Source organism: Salvia miltiorrhiza, chromosome 1, assembly GCF_028751815.1.
Source record: "Salvia miltiorrhiza cultivar Shanhuang (shh) chromosome 1, IMPLAD_Smil_shh, whole genome shotgun sequence".
In the NCBI taxonomy this organism is placed as follows: Eukaryota; Viridiplantae; Streptophyta; class Magnoliopsida; order Lamiales; family Lamiaceae; genus Salvia; species Salvia miltiorrhiza.
In genome coordinates, this window is record NC_080387.1 from 7569953 (window position 1) to 7591246 (window position 21294).

Below are 21294 nucleotides of genomic sequence, written 5' to 3' on the forward strand. Positions count from 1 at the left end.
AGGATGGCTCCGCCGGAGTTACAAGAATTGAAAGTGCAGCTGCAAGAACTGCTGGATCTAGGTTTCATACAGCCTAGCGTATCACCATGGGGAGCACCAGTCTTATTCGTCAAGAAGAAAGATGGTTCACTAAGGATGTGTATCGACTATAGAGAATTGAACAAGCTCACGATAAAGAATAGATATCCTCTTCCAAGGATAGACGACCTGTTTGATCAGTTGAAAGGAGCCGGTGTGTTTTCCAAGATTGATCTAAGATCTGGTTACCACCAACTCAGAATGAAACGAGAAGACATCCCAAAGACAGCGTTTCGAACGCGTTATGGACATTACGAGTTCACCGTGATGCCCTTTGGACTAACGAATGCCCCAGCCGTTTTCATGGATTTGATGAACCGAGTGTTCCATCAATATCTCGATAGTTTTGTCTTAGTGTTTATTGACGACATCCTCATATACTCTAAGACTGAAGAACAACACGAAGAGCACTTGCGCATCGTACTCGAAACCCTGCGTAATGAGAGATTGTTTGCCAAATTCAGTAAGTGTGAGTTTTGGTTGAGAGAAGTGATGTTTCTCGGTCACATCGTGTCGACTGAAAGAATCAAAGTAGACCCCGCCAAGGTCGAAGCAGTCAAGGAATGGAAGGCACCATCCAACGTCAATGAGATCAGGAGTTTCCTCGGTCTAGCAGGTTACTACAGAAGATTCATCGAAGGATTCTCGAAATTGGCTAGGCCAATGACTCAGCTTTTGAGGAAAGGGACTAAATACGTTTGGTCTGAAGCGTGTGAACAAAGTTTTAAGGAGCTCAAGACTAGGCTGACTACTGCACCAGTGTTAGCAATACCAGAAGAGAATGAAGGATTCGTGGTGTATACTGATGCCTCGAAACTAGGATTGGGTTGCGTGTTGATGCAAAATCAGAAAGTGATAGCATAGGCGTCTCGCCAATTGAAGCCTCATGAGCTGAACTACCCGACTCATGATTTAGAACTAGCAGCCGTCGTGCACGCGCTGAAGATTTGGAGACACTACCTCTATGGAGTTAAGTGTGAGATCCTTACAGATCATAAGAGTTTGATGTACTTCTTTGAGCAAAAGGATTTGAACATGAGACAACGAAGATGGCTCGAATTAGTAAAGGATTACGATTGCACCATCAGTTACCATCCAGGAAAAGCGAATGTAGTAGCTGACGCCCTGAGTCGAAAGACGAAGGCTAAGCTAGGGTTTTTCGTCACCCAACAAAAGGAACTGATTCGTGACTTCGCCTCACTCAGGTTAGAGATTGTTCACCCTCCGAACACAGTATCGGGTTGTGTAGCTGCCTTGATAGCTAAACCTGATTTGAGAGAAAGAATTGTGCAAGCACAAAGAGAAGATTGGTTCTTGGAGAAGATGCGTCTTGCTACAAGAACGAATGAAACGAAAGGATTCACTGAAGCACAAGATAACGCACTAATGGTTGGTGAAAGATTGTGTGTGCCACATAAGGAAGAGTTAAAGAACGAGATTATGAGCGAGGCTCATGATACTCCTTACACTGCACATCCAGGCAGCACAAAGATGTACCAGGATTTAAAGAAAATTTTCTGGTGGAAAGGAATGAAAAGAGATGTAGCGTCGTTTGTGGAGCGATGCCTCGCTTGTCAACAAGTGAAGGCCGTGCATCAGAGGCCGTATGGGATGCTGCAACCACTACCAATCCCCGAGTGGAAGTGGGAGCACATCAACATGGACTTCGTAGTGAGCCTACCAAAGTCAGCACGTGGAAACACTGCAATTTGGGTCATAGTGGACCGATTATCAAAGTCAGCGCACTTTTTGCCAATTCAAATGACATTTGGATTGGAGAAACTTGCTAAGTTATATGTCAAAGAGATAGTACGCCTCCACGGTGTACCTGTATCTATCATATCAGATTGTGACACCAGATTCACCTCGCGTTTCTGGAAAAGTTTACAAGAAGCAATGGGCACTCAGCTGAACTTCAGCACAGCGTACCATCCTCAGACTGACGGGCAGTCAGAAAGAACGATTCAAATTCTAGAAGATATGTTGCGAACGATTGTCACAGACAAAGGTGGAAGTTGGGAGGATTTGTTACCTCTCGTGGAATTTGCTTATAACAACAGTTATCAAGCAACAATTGGAATGGCTCCATATGATGCTTTGTATGGCCGAAAATGTCCATCACCACTTTACTGGGATGAAGTGGGTGAAAGAAAGTTGTTAGGTCCTGAACTAGTCCAACAGATGGTTGAGAAAGTCGACCACATCAAGCAAAGAATCAAAGAAGCTCAAGATAGACAAAAGTCTTACGCTGATAAACGCCGATCAGAGCTAGAATTCAATGTTGGGGATCAAGTTTTCCTCAAAGTTTCTCCCTCAAAGGGGGTTATACGTTTCGGAAAGAGGGGCAAGTTACGACCCCGTTATATAGGACCTTTTGAGATCCTAGATAATATAGGCCCTGTAGCCTATAGGTTGGCATTGCCGCCCAGTATTGGAGACGTGCACAATGTGTTTCATGTCTCCCAGTTAAGAAAGTATGTGTTTGATCCAAAACATGTGATTAAGCACGATGAAGTGGTCCTAGCCCAGGACTTAAGTTATGAAGAGAAACCAATCCAGATACTTGATCGCAAGGTTCAAGTTTTACGGAACAAGAACGTTGTTCTTGTCAAAGTGAAGTACTGGAACCATCACGGGATGGAAGAGGCCACATGGGAACTTGAAGATTCAATGAAAGTCAAGTATCCCGAGCTAGATTACCAAGGTATGTAATTTCGGGGACGAAATTTTCTTTAAGGAGGGAGGGATGTAATACCCCGTTTTCTCGAGCTAAGTTTAGAATAATTTTGAACTTAGATTTAAGATGATTCGCGCCGGATTGAGAAAAAGAATTTATTTAATTCCAACAAAATGATTTACAAAAAGGGTTTGTAAATATTTTAGCTATTTAAATTTTTGTGCATTGCATATTAATTTAAATATGAGCATGTGTATATGTGAAATATTTTACACATAATTAATATTTTTACAAGATTTAAATTAAAGTCTATGATTGGACTTTAATTATTTTATGTGTTGGGCTTTGATTTTTATATTGGACCCCTTAAGTTAAGTATTTGATTAACCAAATGAAACCCTCCCTCACGCAGGTCCCCTCTCTCCCTCATTACTCTCTTCTTCACCATCAGTGAAACTCACATGCACACATTAAGGAGCTCTAAAAAGCCTAACCTAGTTTAGCCAACAAGATCCCTCAATTCAAGCTCACCATGCACATGCACAAATCTCCATCTCTCCCCCTCATGCTCGGCTCTCTCATCTCTCTCTTCTCTCCTTCTCTCTTCTCACTCTCCTGCACACTCAAGGATGACATCCTCACACAATTAATTCAAGATACTCATTAAGTGAAGCAATCACTCCATCACATCATCTCATCAAAGCTCATCAAAGCAAGCTTCCCTCTCTCCTTTTTGTACTCCCTTCGGCAGCCCCCTCCCCTCCTCACTCCACCACACTTCTCTCCTTGTTTCGCCATTTTTGGAAAGGATTAAGGAAGCCAAAAGTGCTACCCTCACACCAAGCTATCAAGTGTACTTCAATCTTCAAGATCAAGCTCCAAGAGGCCTACGCATCATCCCCTACTTCACCTCCATTGATCTTGTTGGTAGCAACCTCAATCCTCCTCTCATGATTATATATATATTTTCCTTGATATATAAGCATGTATATTGAAGCATGAAAGTCCCCTCTCTACTCTTGTAATTCTCGAAAATTTTGATAAAAGAAGAGCATGATGAATTCTTTCAACTTTCCACTACCTTCATGTGCTCATACACCTCTACATGTTAGATACATGAGAGGAAGAGATATATTTCTTGAGAACCCTCGAAAGGGATATATGTATTGATAAGTGAAGCATGATGAGTTCTTAGTAAGAAAATGCATGAGAATGATGGTGAAAGCATGGATCTAAAAAGATATGTGTATATGTTATAAATTCGACCATTCCAGAAATTTTCTTACGTGCGGGACTGATGAGTCGACGAGGTTTTCCTTGTCTAAAAATCTTCAAACTTTTATGGTGTGTATATATATGAGTCTTATAAACACTGGTAAAATTTCAAGTCATTTGAACCTCGTTTACTACCTTGTTAAAATATAAATCGTTTACTGCGCATTTCCACCGGAAATTTAGAAGAGCAGTCTGTGGAGTCACACTTTTCAGTGGCTTTCAAAAATATTCAGCCTCCCAAAGTTTTATGGGAGAAACATACAAGTGTTATACAGACTCATGTAAAAGTTTAAAGCAATTGGACAACGTTTGCTAATTTTTAAAAATCCTAGCTTCCGGTCGTGCCAAACTGCCGAATCTGGTAGACTGTGGAAAAACACCCATATCTCTTAAACCACTTGGAGTTTTTCACTCTACTTTTTTTTAAACAAAACTAGACTCAAAGAGGTTTTCATCGGTATAAGTCTCGAGTCCAGGAGATTTCGGAATTAAAACAGTTTATTCTTTGAAGTTGAGACAGAACAGAGTGATGAACTGTTGGTGTCCGAAAATTTTACCTTGATTTTGTATTAAGGATTTTAAAGGGTTTTAGTGGAGTAATACACCATGTTATGACATGAAATTGCATTATATTTTTGCAATAAAAGTATTTATGATTTAATTGGTTTTAATTATAATTCCAATTATTAAAGAAAGATGAGTAAGAATATTGTTGGTGTTCTTAACTCAAGAAAAATGTTTTCATTTATTTATTCATTAAATTTTGAAAACCCGGCTAAGTGAATCATAGAATGTTAAGCACTTCACAACGACTTAAGATTTGATTCAAGGAGACCTATTGAGAATAGATTTCTTGTAGGCTTTGAACGTCAGAAGGATTAGCACTGCTATTCCGATTCAGAGATTAAGTTAAACGACAGGCTTTGCCGATACAGGTGGGCTTATTTTCCAAATGTATGATTGAGCTAATGAGCTTAAATGTTTGTATATATATAAACTGTTTATCCAATAAAATGTTTATGTGCACTCTGCTCTGTTTAAGGCTCGCCACAACGAATCAATTGAGGTTCTCTTATGGCCTAACACGTTATTTGAGAATTGTGTACACCGTTAGCTGACTCGGTGGGTTGATCTCCATTCGGGCACTAACTAAGAGGCGTTATAAGGATGCTTGCTGGATGTGTTCCGAAGCATAGAATGTAAGGGCCTGCCTGGGTAGCGTCCCGAGGTCAAAAGTAAACTTGTCTGGGTTACGCCCTCAGTTCAAGTAAATGGGAGAAACGGATCCGTCGGTGGCTAGAGGTCCGGGATCACAGCGAGTAACAGAAATGAGTGTGACATCTGCGCGCAAACTAAGTATATATATATATATATGTATCTATAAATGAAATGTTTTAACATGCTTAGAAGTTCTTTCACTTTAAAACCTTCTAAGTCATGTCAAGTATGATTGGATAAACTGTTCTTCAGATTATGAAATGTTTTAAAGTTGCAGCCCACTAAGTACATTAGTACTTAGCCCAAAAATACTTTCAAATGTTTTCAGGTTAATGGCGGGTGATGACGGGGCGGAGCTGAGGCTAGAGTTCAACTCCTTATTTTGACTTCCGCTGTAGAACTAGCCCGTATCTATCTTTTGTTGAGCCTAAACTATTGACTCTCAAGTATTTCGATTAATGAATGTTGGTTATCTGAAGCATGACACTAAACTTGTGATCCTGAAGTTGTTACGTTTGTGGATTGATTCGTATCATTTGAATACCTGTCTTTCTTCATCCAAAGGGGCTAAGCCCAATTGTTATCCCGTTTATTCGGATTTCACAAGGATTTTCCCTTGATCATTTAGATGATTAGTCGTACCCCAGTTATAGTTATTGTTTCAAGAATTGGGGTGTGACATTATTTCATGTGGAGCTTGAAATATTATAATTGAGTTTCGAGCATAATTTCGTTTGAAATTTGAAAGAATAAAATGGACTCGTGAACATTAATTATCTTCAAATCTTGAGTTTCGAGCATCATTCCGTCTGAAAATTGAAAGAATAAAATTGACTCGTGAACATTATCTCGTTTGAAGTTTGAAAGACCATAACTAAGTTTTGAAATCATCTCGTGTGTAGCTTAAGAAAGTTGACATGAGATTCAAATTGTATTAATTTATTTAGTAATTTAATTGATAAATTTTCATAAAAAATCTATGTTGAATCCAAATTTTATTTTTAAAATTTTATACAAAATATATTATTTTATAATCAAATTAAATTGAAGAAATAATTTACTTAATCAAACCAATTTATTTTTTCAAATTAAATTAATTAGACCATGTATTTAATTAAATAAATTTGGTCAAATTAAATTGACAAAACAATTCAAATTGTATTAGTCTCAATCATTCCGCCAATTAAATGTAGATTTTTAATTTGGAGAGCAAGAGCTTATTCTTGTATAAGTTTTATTTTGGTGAAATCTTATAAAAATACTCAATGTGAAATGAGGTGATTTATATAAATTCTTCACTCGATTGAGATTGTTATAAATTTGATACATGATTAAAGATTTCTAATATATTTTAACATCATATCTTCTATCGTTCTTTATCTAAATTCTCCATTTATGCATTACTAATTTCATAATTTATCTGTTATTATTATTATTATTATTATTATTATTATTATTATTATTATTATTATTATTATTATTATTATTATTATTATTATTATTATTGTTGTTGTTGTTGTTGTTGTTGTTGTTGTTGTTGTAGTAATGGACCAACAGAAACAAATAAAGTTTGCAGAAATGAAAAATATATTTTTCTTCCCTATATAAATAACATGTATGGATTTATTTTATAAAAAATAAAAGTAAAATTTTAACTATTTTGATAGACATAAAATAAGATTTTGTTTTAAAGTAATCAGTTTATAGAATTTGTGCCTTAATATGCAAACATGTAAATCAATGACCGGACCCGTTTATAATTTTCATATACGTGGATGTCTCAATTCAAACTTAATTTAAAATTAATTTTATTGAAAATTAAGAATATAAATATTATATATATATATATATATATATTCATATAATATAATATATTGCAACATATACATACAATATGTACGCTATTGAGAAATATAAAATTAATAACAAATATACATCTAATCACTAACATTCAATTAAAATAATTTATCGTATATAGATTATAATTTTTTTTCTTATCAAATATGTAAATCTAATTTTTATCTAGAAAAAATAAATAATAAAATTTATTAATTTAGATTATATGTAATGTTAATATTATTATATATACACATTTGTTATTAATTATATTTATTATGATTAATGAATCTTTACATAGAATGTAATAGTTAATTAATTAATAAAAGATGAAGATTATATATGGTAAATTTTGAAATGGTGAGATTTTAGATATGCCACATAGATTAAGGCTTAATCCTATTATATAATAGATACTCCTATTAGGGTTTAGTGTTCAGGTTTTAGGGTTTAGTTTACAGGGTTTAGGGTTTAGTTTATAGGATTCAGGGTTTAAAAAATATAATACTTTATATTAAATGAAGATAAATACTTATATTTACAAAAGTATATATTTGTGCGAATAAATGTATATATTATGTTTATTAAAAGTAACATTTACTATAAACAAATGTAATAATTTGGGGCAACGGGTCAAATGGGCGCGAGTCAGGGGCGCGGATCCGGGTCAGGGTTGGAGCGCGGGTCGACCCGGCCGCATCCCATGCGGGTGCCCTCACCTAAGTCCACCTCTATACAAAATTATCAGTGTTTCACTTCTTCGAAAAGCGCCTAAATACATTAACTTTGGGGGTTGTTTGGTTTTGCACATGAATTTTGAAATGTGTAAAAAAATACATGTGCTTTAATGTTGTAGCAATTTTATTATAAATTCAAATATTAAATATTCAAACTCCATAAAATTTTTACGATTACGGGTTTGGAAATGTCTTATACGATATCTTTTGGCGATATCATATACGATGTCATTTTTTAAAACGCCCGATGAATACATGATATTTCAACTTGGCATGTCAATTTAAATTTGAGCAAACATTGAATTTGTGACATCGTATAGGGCATTTTTAAAATTTATCGTATAAGATATCTCTAAACCCGTAAATCGTAAGATTTTTATGGAGTTCGAATATCTAATATTTGAATTTGTGATAAAATTGTTACAACATTAAAGTTCATGTATTTTATTTACACCTTTTAAAGTTCATATGCAAAATCAAACTACCCCAAAATTGATGTATTTAAACGCTAATAACCCTAATATTTAATTATTTAATTGGTACTCCCTCCATTTCACTATTATTATTATTATTATTATTATTATTATTATTATTATTATTATTATTATTATTATTATTATTATTTTGAATGGTCTCAGTAAAAGTAGCTCAACGACAACAATGAACTCCCTTTGACTATTATTGTCATTCTTTCCGCTTTGAGTTGTTTTACTAAAAATGGTTCATTCCATAATAAAATTAGTTTTTTGTTTTGGTTTGCTTTGGAATTTAAAAGAAAAATAACAATTCAAGTATAATACTCTTTTCGTCCACGAAATAGAGTCTCATTTCAGGATGAACGCGAATTTTAATAAATTGTTAAAGTATGTGAAAGTGGAATATAAATAAACTTGTAGGGGTAATGTTAAAGTAGGTGTAAGTGGAGTAAAAGTAAAAGTAGGTTTAAAAAAGTGGTTAATGAGGTGGGTCCTCCAATGGCAAAATAAAGTAAATATACAAATTCATAAAGAGTAAAATTGTACAAAAAAGTGAAACAAGACACTTTTTCGTGGAAAAAAATAGATAAATAAAACTATTTTTCGTGGACGAAGGGAGTAATAATTTTAGTATTAAGTTTTTTTTATTTTTCAACATTTCCAGGTTTTATTTGATTTAGTATAAATATTGTACCGAAAACTGAATTCACACTCCAATCGGTTTGGTTGAAACCAAATTGGTTCAACCAAACTAAAAAATCAAAACCAAATTATTAAAAAAAATTATAATATCAATCAAACTAATCAATCTTTTTTCATCCAACTAAACTGAATTGAATAGTACCATAACTTCAATTTTTGGTTTGATTTTTTATTTAATCAAAATTCATAATAAAATAAAAATAATCAAGCATTTGTTATATTGTCACGACCGCACTTGCTAAGGATAGCAAATTCGGGGAAACCGCAACTAAGGGAGGGAATTTAGGAGCGGGATTTAGAAAGGGGTATATTCAGTCTCTTAATGACTCGACTTGTATAAGGAAATCAATCGAAATATCTAGATATCAAGAAGGCCACAAGGGGACCGTACATAATAATATCCAGAAAAAGGGTGCTCAATGAGTTTGAGAACATTGTTAAATAATACATATTGTTTGACAAATAACATAATATCATAACGAAATCAGTGTTCGCAGCGGAATAACATTTTGAGTATATGTATGAAGACATATACTCTACTCTGAGGTACTCATCCTAGATCGACAAAAGCTCCGCTTGCACACTACATCCTCGATCACAGCTCAACCTGCACATTTATAAATACATACAGGGCTAAGTACGAAAGTACTTAGTGGACACTTGCCGAAATTTACATACATGCATAATCTTTTATTGTCAAGCCTTTCAATAGTAGTAAGATACGAGGGTTTTCCTTTAAAGACTCGTATTTACCAAACATAATATCATTTCTTTCATCAATAACCCACGCAGGCATTTTAATATCATTAATCACCATATCAGTAACTCGTGCCGAGAGGGAGGCCTCCCTCTACGGACACTATGATCGGCCAACCCGCTAGATGACTCACGATCACAAGGTGTACACTAATTCCGAAGGGATTTGCGGTCCCATCCAGAATCCGAATTCGATTAACATCAGATAGGCAATTAATAACAAAACATAAAGCATTTAGGCATTGACAATATTATTCAAAATTCATAAGCATAAAGTCTTAACAATTCTACTATATGGTTTTAGTTTATACGTAAGAAAGCCCACCTGAATAGCAGACTCACGGTTTAGCTCTAACTCTGGTGCTTGACCTTTAATCCGAGAAAATAAAATAAGATTCTAATTCTCGAAAAATCTCAATAAATGAGGATGCGTGAAATGATTATGCGTGACTCATATTCCTTTAATAAAAAAAAAATGCTAATCCTATTTAAGGAATTAAAGCTCGTCTTATGAGGTCGGATTATTAATCTTTAATAATCTACTCGTCTTAAAATAATCTAATTCACTTACTAATTAATAATTAGTAAGTCTTAAAATCTTCTCTAATTAAACTTAATAGAATAATATGAAAGCCTAAATAAATAATCAAGGCCCAATAGGAATTTAATTTGAGCCCAAAAGAATAAATTCAAAGCCCAATGCATAAATAATAGGAGCCCAAGGGAAGCCCAAAAATGAAAGCCCAACGTTTCACAAAATAAAAAGCCTCAACAATATAAATCGGCCCACCTAAACTCAAGAAATCGGCCCAATGAATTAGCATTTGGCCCAACTGAATTAGGCCCAGAAATTAAAGCCCAAAACTAATAAAATCCTAGCCCCAACTGAAAATAATCGGCCCACCTAACTCTCAAAAATCGGCCCAATCAAACACTCAAAAATCGGCCCACTCAATCACTATCTCTCTCTCGGTCTTCCCTCACGCTCAACCGCTCTCTCTCTCTTCCTTTCTCTCAAAACAAAACACATGCACACTTTTTTTTAACAAAAGACACGCACACACATACTTTATATCTATCATCCAATCTTTCTCTATCTTTTATTTTTTTTAAAGCCAACATTTCCTCTTTCTCTCCCACTATCGGTTCCCTCTCTCTCCTTATATACAATCACCACATGCACACACACTTTTTAAAAAATATATCTCTCTCTCTCTCGATCAACTCACGGCTGGAGTTGCCGCCGCGTTCTGAAAATCCGGCGAGGTTCGCCGCGTGGAGCTGCTGCCGCTGACTGCTGCTGTTCTGCTCTGGGCCGCGACCAGCGGCGCTTGGCCTTCGGCCGCGCCGCCCCGCTCCGCCTGAAGTCGCCGAGTCAGCCGTCGCCGACTGCTGCTGTCGCCGAGGAGTCCGCCGCTGCTGCTTCTCCTGTTGCAGAGCTCCGACAGCCACCACCGTCGTCGGCTGCCGCTGCCTCGCCCAAGGCCGACTTCTGCTGCCAAGCATCGAACGCTGCTGCTGTAGGGAGGCCGGCGAACAGCCGGGTGTTCGCCGTTTCCAGTTCTTCTCCGAGTTCCGAAGCCGGTGAGAGCTCCATCATCGCGTCGTCTCGTTCGTCTCTCGGTCCGACTGAACAGGTCGTGGAGCAACAAGGCAAGCTTCTCGCCTGAAACCTGCTGTCAAGCACCGAGGTCTCGATCCGCTGCCGCCGCAGTGAGATTCGCGAGCGACGCCGCTGTCTTTGCGTCCCTCTGATGTCAGCTCCCGTCCTCCTTCCCTGAGGAAGCCCCTACGAGCTCTGCCGTTGCTGTTGTACGGTATCTGTCGAGCAGGGAAAAGTTTGACGCCTCTATCGTTTTCCTGAGCTCCGGCGCCGTGCCGGAAGGTTCGATACTGCGTCGTCCTCAGGCTCCGAGCAAGGCAGTAGCCCCACTCCTCTAGAAGCTAAGTCATATAAATTACTTGCTAGTAAAAGTGTTTGATGTGTTGTGATTCCTGAGTTCATCAAATGATCGAGACATAGGTGACTTCCTTATGTGGTTTCCAAAATGAGATATGTACAACATGTTGTATGTTCTATGCTTTGCTTCAGAGTTATGCCTTTGCTCAAGATTTCATACACACTAATACTTACATAAGTAAAATGTAACTGGTGTTGTGCGATAAAGAACATGTCAATGCTAAGTCTCTTATGCGCATATAGGCCCTCTGTCAATATGAAACTGATCATGCTTGTTGGTATGAATGTGGACTGGATAAACTGGGATAGTATATATACCTTGAATGATGCTTGCTTTGGTTAGAGGTTGCAGTCGGACCAAAAGACGCGGCAGATCGAACTGAAAAAATGACAAGTATATGTGGTTGCTTAATGAATGCAGGTGAATATCAAGGTGGGGGTGGACGAATTTACACAAGGTCTCACCTTGAACTTGGCAGGGCACCGAATGAAGAGCTCCTTCCTGTTTTGCTAGAAACCTTAAGTGTGGAATGAGAATGAAGTTCTTGTTTGCAAAGAGAGGTAAAAAGGGAGGAGGGCTGTATTGTTGGGGTGCGAGAATGCAGCAGGCTCAAGAGAAGTTAGGGGAGTGTGCAGCACATGTCTCCACCCCCTTTTCCTTTTTCCCATTTTCTTGAACTTAGGGGGGGGGGTGGCAGGTGGTGGAGTAGGAAAGTGGTAGAGTGTAAACCGTAGGGAGTGCCTTTCCTTCTTCATTTTTCTTTGTTGCAGATGGTAGATAAGCATAGGTGTGTATGGTTGTAAAGTATGATGCGATCTAAATATGTGATCTATGTAAAGTCTGATATGATCTAAATAAAATCCTTCAGTGTTGGTTGCTCTATAAATCTAATTTGTATTATTAACGAGATTGCTAAATTAAATCCATAGATTTAATTCGTTCGTCATTCTAATACCTAAATTAAATCCGTAGATTTAATTGGCTTCAAAGTCGGAAATAATTCACGACTTAAGTAACAATATGAAATAAACTCCATCTTGACTAATAAATAATACAACTTCGCTAAGTTGGTTATAACTTCGAATAATAAATATTCATCGGTTCAAAGATTAACGTCGCGATTTTAAACACGCGAAGATAAATAAATGCATACTGCTAGTGTAGCGAATCTGTTTCCAAATTACGTAATTCAGAATCATAGTTGGAATTCATAAAGCGTTTCATTTACTAAAAAAAAAATTAATAAACACGCAATATTGGACTTAAATAAATATAAAAGAGCGGGTTGTTACATACTACCCCTCTTAACAAAAATTTCGTCCCGAAATTTGCATACCTATGTAAAAAGTTCTGGGTATTTTTCTTTCATCTGGTCCTCAAGTTCCCACGTTGCTTCTTCAGGTCCATGGTGTCTCCACAGTATTTTGACTGACACGATCGATTTATTCCTCAACTCTTGCACCTTTCGGTCCAAAATGGCTTCAGGTTTTTCCTCGTACGTCAAGTCTGGGTTAAGAATCATTTCCTCTTGGTGAATCACGTGTTTGGGGTCAAACACGTACCGTCTCAGCTGTGACACGTGGAACACATTGTGGACGTTTCCAAAGCTAGGTGGCAGCGCCAACCTATACGCTACGGGACCTATTCTTTCAAGGATCTCATAAGGTCCTACAAAACGGGGTCTCAACTTACCCTTAACACCGAATCTAACGATCCCTTTCGAGGGTGACACTTTCAGGAAAACCTTGTCTCCGATTTGAAATTGTAGTTCGGTTCGTCGGGTATCAGCATAAGACTTCTGTCTGTCCTGGGCCTCTTTAATTCTTGCTCTAATCTGGCGGATGGCCTCGATCATCTCGCTTACTGCATCTGGCCCAAGGATTTTTCTTTCACCCACCTCATCCCAGTAAAGTGGTGATCTACACTTCCTTCCATACAGCGCCTCATAGGGTGCCATATCAATAGTCGCCTGGTAACTGTTGTTGTAGGCGAATTCGATCAACGGCAGCACTGATTCCCAACTTCCTCCTCGGTCTAGCACCACTGTCCTCAACATATCTTCAAGGGTCTGAATTGTCCTTTCTGATTGTCCATCTGTTTGAGGATGAAAGGCGGTGCTAAAGTTTAATCTTGTTCCCAACTCTTTCTGCAAACTGATCCAAAATCTAGAAGTAAATTTTGAATCTCTGTCTGAAGTAATGGATATTGGTATTCCGTGTAGCCGTACAATCTCACGGATGTACAGTTGGGCTAGTTTCTCCGATCCGTAGGTAATTGGAATTGGTATAAAATGAGCGCACTTCGTGAGACGGTCTACTATTACCCAAATAGCTGTGTTGCCCCTATTTGTCTTGGGTAGACCCGTCACGAAATCCATTGCTATGTGCTCCCATTTCCATTCTGGGATTTCTAATGGCTGCAATTTCCCATATGGTCGTTGATGTAAAGCTTTCACTTGCTGGCATGCAAGGCAGCGCTCTACAAATGAGGCTATATCTCGTTTCATCCCGTCCCACCAAAACTTCTGTTTTAGATCTTGGTACATTTTGGTACTCCCGGGATGAGCGGTATAGGGCGTGTCATGAGCTTCACTCATGATCTCATTTCTGAGTTCCTCGTTATGGGGAACACACAATCTTCCTTCAAAAAGAACGGCGTTATCCGTTGCCTCTTGGTAGCCTCCTGGCGTGCCTGTTCGGATCTTGAGACGAACTTTTTCCAAGTCCTCATCCGCTCTCTGGGCACTGACGATCCTTTCTCTGAGGTCTGGGGCGGCTACCAGAGTTGCAATAATCGCTCTTGTCGTTGCTGGTGGCTGAACCACTTCTATCTTCAATCTGTCAAAATCCCTTACAAGCATGTCCTCTTGAGTGAGAAGAAGTCCTAACTCGGATTGAGTTTTACGACTTAAAGCATCAGCTACTACATTAGCTTTTCCCGGGTGGTAGTTGATACCGCAATCGTAATCCTTCACGAGCTCGAGCCATCTCCTCTATCTCATGTTCAAGTCTTTCTGCTCGAAAAAGTACTTAAGGCTTTTGTGATCAGTGAAGATTTCACATCTAACTCCGTATAGATGGTGTCTCCAAATTTTCAAAGCATGCACAATTGCTGCTAGTTCCAGATCATGAGTGGGGTAGTTCAATTCGTGTGGCCTTAGTTGCCGTGAGGCATAGGCGATGACCTTTCCTTCTTGCATCAACACACAACCTAGCCCATTTTTGGACGCGTCCGTGAAGATCACGTACTCCTTATCAGCTGCTGGAACTGCTAGCACTGGTGCAGTTGTCAATTTCTTCTTCAGCTCTTGGAAGCTGGCTTCACACTCTTCGTTCCACTTATACTTGATTCCTTTGCGAAGTAATTGCGTCATTGGTCTCGCTATTTTAGAGAATCCTTCGATGAATCTCCGGTAGTATCCCGCCAAACCTAAGAAACTCCGGATTTCATTAGGTGTGGTTGGTGATTTCCACTCGCGCACTGCTTGCACCTTGGCGGGGTCCACCTTAATTCCATCTGCTGATACGATGTGTCCTAAAAACATTACTTCCTTCAGCCAAAATTCGCACTTGCTGAATTTGGCGAACAACTTCTCCGTCCTTAATGTCTCCAGGATGATTCTCAAGTGATTTTCATGCTCTTGGTCATTCTTAGAATAGATGAGGATATCATCTATAAACACTAAGACAAATTTGTCTAAGTATGGATGGAAAACTCGATTCATGAGGTCCATGAATACTGCCGGTGCATTGGTTAGACCAAAAGGCATGACAACGAATTCATAGTGACCATATCTTGTGCGGAAAGCGGTCTTGGGTATATCCTCTGGTCTGATCTTCAGCTGGTGATACCCAGACCTTAAGTCTATTTTTGAGAATACACTGGCTCCCTTGAGTTGATCGAACAAATCATCTATCCTTGGAAGAGGGTATTTGTTTTTAAGCGTCAGTTTGTTCAACTCTCGATAATCAATGCACATTCTCATGGTTCCATCTTTCTTCTTGACAAAGAGTACAGGCGCTCCCCAAGGCGAGACACTGGGCCTGATGAAACCCAAGTCCAAGAGTTCCTGTAGTTGCACCTTCAATTCTTGTAGTTCCTTTGGGGCCATCCTGTATGGTGCCTTTGATACTGGGGCAGATCCAGGTTCTAGATCAATGGTGAAATCTAGTTGCCTGTCTGGAGGTAGTCCCGGCAATATTTCAGGAAAAACTTCTGGAAAGTCTCGTACTATTGCCACATCTTCCACCTTCTTGTCTTCACTAGCTTCCCCGTTTAGGTAGACGAGATAAGCTGTGCTTCCTTCCTTCATCATCTCCTTTCTGGCTTGTAACGCGGATATCACTGGTACTCTTTTCTTCATACCTATGCCGTGAAATTCCGTCGGTTCCTTTCCAGGTGGTCGAAGAGAAATTTTTCGTTCACTACAAAGGATGGTGGCGTGATTCTCAGCTAGCCAGTCCATTCCTAAGATCATATCTACGTCCCACATGAGCAGAATATTAAGATTGTTCGCTACCATCTTAAGTTCTCCTATTTCAAATTCTACGTTCGAGCAAACATGTGTGGTGGTAGATCTTCCTCCTGAGGGTGTAGTGATTCTTAAGGCACACTTAGCTCGTTCTGATTCGATTTCTACGGTATCTACGCAAGGGGCAGATATAAAAGAATGCGAGGCACCAGTATCGAACAGAATCATTATGGAAAAACCTTTAAGCTTGCCCATACCTGCCAGGTTTCCTTGGTTTTTCTCGGACTGGTTTTGGGTGAGAGCAAAGGCTCTCGCCTGCTGCGGCAATGGTTGCGGCCGCCTCTGTTGCTGTTGGCGCTGTGGGTGCTGGTGTTGGTATTGCTGCTGGTATGGCTGTTGTTGGCGGGGCTGGTGTTGCCCTTGAACTGCTCGCAGGGGCTGGGCATAAGTGGCCCTGATTGCCGCGCCCTGCTGTTTGTTGGGGCACTGTGAGGAGTAGTGGCCCTTCTGGCCACACGTGTAGCAACTGTCAGTTCCAGCCCTACAGACACCACGATGTGGTTTGTGGCATTTTGGACAAAGGGGAACTTCATTTTGTCTTTGGCTGCCTCCAGCCGGGGCAGGACCCTGTTGCTTCCCTTGTCCTTGTTGCTGATATTGTCCCGACGGCGCATTTCCTTGCCATGGCCTCTTGTTAGTCTGGTTTTCATTCCTTCCCTGGTCGTTCCAGTTACGCTTCCCTTTAAAGTTCTGAGGGCGTGCAGGTGGGTTGGCTGGCGCTGAGGTCGGTGGCGGAGCCAACCTTTCTACTGGCATCGCAGCTTCGATGTCCAGTGCCCTGTTCAAAGACTCAGTGTATGAGAGTCCACCATGACTAGCTAGAGTCATCCGAATCTCGTGCCTCAGACCGGCACAAAATTTCTCCGCCATTTTCTCATCAGTATCCACCTGCTGTGGAGCATAACGCGACAGATCGCAGAACTCTCTGTCATACTCCGTCACCGTCTTCTTCCCTTGTTTTAGGCTATAGAACTCAGCCTCCTTCTTCTTCCTGTAGCTCTTGGGAATATACTTATCGTATAATCCAATTTTAAAGTCATCCCAAGTGTAAGCTGCCCATTGTTCGGGAGTCAGAGTCTTTCGGCGGGCTTCCCACCAAAAGTCAGCCGATCCGGCTAGTTGGAAAGACATGCACGAGAGTCGCTCCTCTTCTGTGCAGTGTAGGAAAGTGAAGATACGCTCCAAGGCGCGTATCCAAGCTTCGGCCTCGGCTGGGTCGCCTGTCCCAGTGAACGTGGGCGGATTCTGTCGAAGGAAAAGTTCTTCAGTCCTTCTAGCAGGGGGTGGAGGGGGTGGGGTAGGTTCCCTGTCGTTTCGCCGCCCTTCAGGTATTTCATCGCGATTTCCATCATTGTTAACGTTTCTTCTAGGGGGGCGACCTCGTTTAGGCGGCATTCTGCAATTTACAAACATCCATTTTAACACATTCTATACATGAGTCTCTAAGGCAATTAATAAAGAATTGTTGGTCAAATTTAACTTATCATAACTCCAAAACTAAGATATTAACAGGAACCGTTGCATACACAAGTCACATTATTCAAAGTTACTACATTCTTAACTGACTTGTGAAGAATAAAACCCGTAGAGAAATATAAAACATACACGAGATCGTCGTAGAAAGCCCATGCTAGGGTCATATATATATATAGATATCCTGGAAAATTGCCTCATCGAGGGCTTTTACATCGTCAACCAAAATGTAAGTAAAGTCGATCCGAGTACTCCCTATGGTGTACCGGCTTACTAGCTATGCAACCTCAAAATGGTACTTAATCATGAAACGTCAACGTTTTCGTACTAATGCTAGCTAGAGACAACATAAATAAAATCATAGTCATAGATTACAAAAATATCGGAACGAATCATCGTTTCCGGAAATATCAACAAGCTTAAAAATTATCAAATCCGCGAACCCTGAGTCGCGGTACTGCTGCTCCTCGGTGATGCTAAGGGGTCCTCCTCCGGATCCTCCTCGGGGTCCTCCTCAGGATCCTCCTCGGGGTCCTCCTCAGGATCCTCCTCGGGGTCCTCCTCCTCATCCTCGCCCGGCTCCCAGTTGGGCAACGGAGTCTCTCCCTGGCCCTCGCCTGTTTCCCGCATGATCTGGGCTGAGCGGAAGATGTCGTCCACAATCTCACGGATCGGATCGTCTCTGGTGCTGATCCTGACCGTGGTGCGAGGCTTGATCGGAGCTGGAGGTGGCACGGGCTCGGGATGAGTAATCCTCATCGTACCATACGGTACTATATCATCATCCTCCTGCATAGGGGCTTTGCCCCTATCTATGAACTCCCTCAGGTTGGACATGACCCTGTCAGCGTTGGCCATGGCAGTCGAAAGCCTTGCTTCTGCCGTAGGTATCATTGGTGGTGGAGGAGTAGCAGCCCGGGTTGCTGAGTCAGGAGGCGATGGGAAATCCCTGCGAGCCCGTGGACGAGAAGGGCCTGCCTCGTCATCGTGCCTACCACGGCGCCCTAGAACTGAGGCTCGTGGTGGAGAATCTCGGGGCAAGGCCATCGAGGGCTCGGGAGCAGTAGTGGGTGCTTCCGCTGGCAAGGGCGTCCCTACCTGTACGTAGTCTCCCGGCAGGATGTAGGGCCCTAGAGGGGCGCGGCCCCACAAGGTGAAACAGGCCTGAAGCTCCGCAATGAAGCTAGGGAAGTCTCCCACGAGGTCGTGGTAATCCTCCCGGCGAAAGATGTAATGGGCAGAGATCAGCCTAGCCCATCCCTGCCATTCGGAAGGTAACAGTAAGATCAACCTCTGGATACCGTCATACCCTGATACTCCATGTACACTCGCTTCGACCCAGTGTCTGTGAAAACCTGCGAGAAATTGTCCGAGGTTATCCCCGTGACATGGAGCATAGGTGCGGTAGGACCGCTTGACCTCTTCTGGGCTAGCCCATGGGGGCAGTGGTCGTCGTCGGGTGAAGACAGTCCTCGCCATCTAACAAAGGAAGTTCTATCGTCAAAAAGTAACACACGACAAGTAACTCTAAGCGATAAGGCTCTAAATATCTAAAATCGGAAAACAAGTTTGGTTCGAAAACCATAACGTGCAAAAACATCACATCATCTAAATCTAGCATTTACACAAGCCATACAGGTTCTTAATACTTAATTACCGATTAAGAATTCGACTATCATATAGTTCTAGTGTTATTGTTTACCGATCTTAGGGCTTGTTATGCAATGATGATATACTCTTAGATCTAGCAACGAGCACTAAAATTTCGACAAAAAGTTCAAAAGGACAAGTTAATTCGAGATCTCATCGTAGAAAAACACTCGAATATTTAAGCTATGCCCATGCCATCAACGTACTATTGGCGTTCGTTACGCTGCTCAATCTTCATGCTCGTGGTTTCATCATGCGACCCTTCGTGTGATTCCTCTTTCTCTATCTCAATCGTCATTATCGATGTCATCGTAACATGAAGAAAAGTTAAGGCATCTCCCTAAGTTCTCTTCTATGTTCCGTTGTGTGAGTGAGCATATATAACTTAACAGTTCTAAGTTCTTGTGATTCATACAATAGTCATACTTATTCATGCTTCATACATTTCAAGAAATTAACTTAATTAAAACTTGAAAGTACTTACCATAACCTCTGTTGAGCGTGACGAGATGTAGTGCCAAGCTTTTGTCAACTAGTTTAAAAGTATATTGACTTACTTAATCTAGACTCAACTTAGAAGGAATGATTAGTACTCAGAGCAAAAGAAAGGCTCTGATACCATTCTGTCACGACCGCACTTGCTAAGGATAGCAAATTCGGGGAAACCGCAACTAAGGGAGGGAATTTAGGAGCGGGATTTAGAAAGGGGTATATTCAGTCTCTTAATGACTCGACTTGTATAAGGAAATCAATCGAAATATCTAGATATCAAGAAGGCCACAAGGGGACCGTACATAATAATATCCAGAAAAAGGGTGCTCAATGAGTTTGAGAACATTGTTAAATAATACATATTGTTTGACAAATAACATAATATCATAACGAAATCAGTGTTCGCAGCGGAATAACATTTTGAGTATATGTATGAAGACATATACTCTACTCTGAGGTACTCATCCTAGATCGACAAAAGCTCCGCTTGCACACTACATCCTCGATCACAGCTCAACCTGCACATTTATAAATACATACAGGGCTAAGTACGAAAGTACTTAGTGGACACTTGCCGAAATTTACATACATGCATAATCTTTTATTGTCAAGCCTTTCAATAGTAGTAAGATACGAGGGTTTTCCTTTAAAGACTCGTATTTACCAAACATAATATCATTTCTTTCATCAATAACCCACGCAGGCATTTTAATATCATTAATCACCATATCAGTAACTCGTGCCGAGAGGGAGGCCTCCCTCTACGGACACTATGATCGGCCAACCCGCTAGATGACTCACGATCACAAGGTGTACACTAATTCCGAAGGGATTTGCGGTCCCATCCAGAATCCGAATTCGATTAACATCAGATAGGCAATTAATAACAAAACATAAAGCATTTAGGCATTGACAATATTATTCAAAATTCATAAGCATAAAGTCTTAACAATTCTACTATATGGTTTTAGTTTATACGTAAGAAAGCCCACCTGAATAGCAGACTCACGGTTTAGCTCTAACTCTGGTGCTTGACCTTTAATCCGAGAAAATAAAATAAGATTCTAATTCTCGAAAAATCTCAATAAATGAGGATGCGTGAAATGATTATGCGTGACTCATATTCCTTTAATAAAAAAAAATGCTAATCCTATTTAAGGAATTAAAGCTCGTCTTATGAGGTCGGATTATTAATCTTTAATAATCTACTCGTCTTAAAATAATCTAATTCACTTACTAATTAATAATTAGTAAGTCTTAAAATCTTCTCTAATTAAACTTAATAGAATAATATGAAAGCCTAAATAAATAATCAAGGCCCAATAGGAATTTAATTTGAGCCCAAAAGAATAAATTCAAAGCCCAATGCATAAATAATAGGAGCCCAAGGGAAGCCCAAAAATGAAAGCCCAACGTTTCACAAAATAAAAAG

General features: G+C 39.9%; 1 long non-coding RNA gene across 1 annotated transcript; it reads left to right on the top strand.

The window, feature by feature from the left end:
* The first annotated feature begins 2955 nt into the window (after positions 1-2955).
* LOC131006448 (uncharacterized) lies at positions 2956-5783 on the top strand. Its single transcript, XR_009095529.1, has 2 exons — positions 2956-3682; positions 5577-5783. It is a non-coding gene; the product is annotated as an uncharacterized LOC131006448 (long non-coding RNA).
* Positions 5784-21294: the final 15511 nt, after the last annotated feature.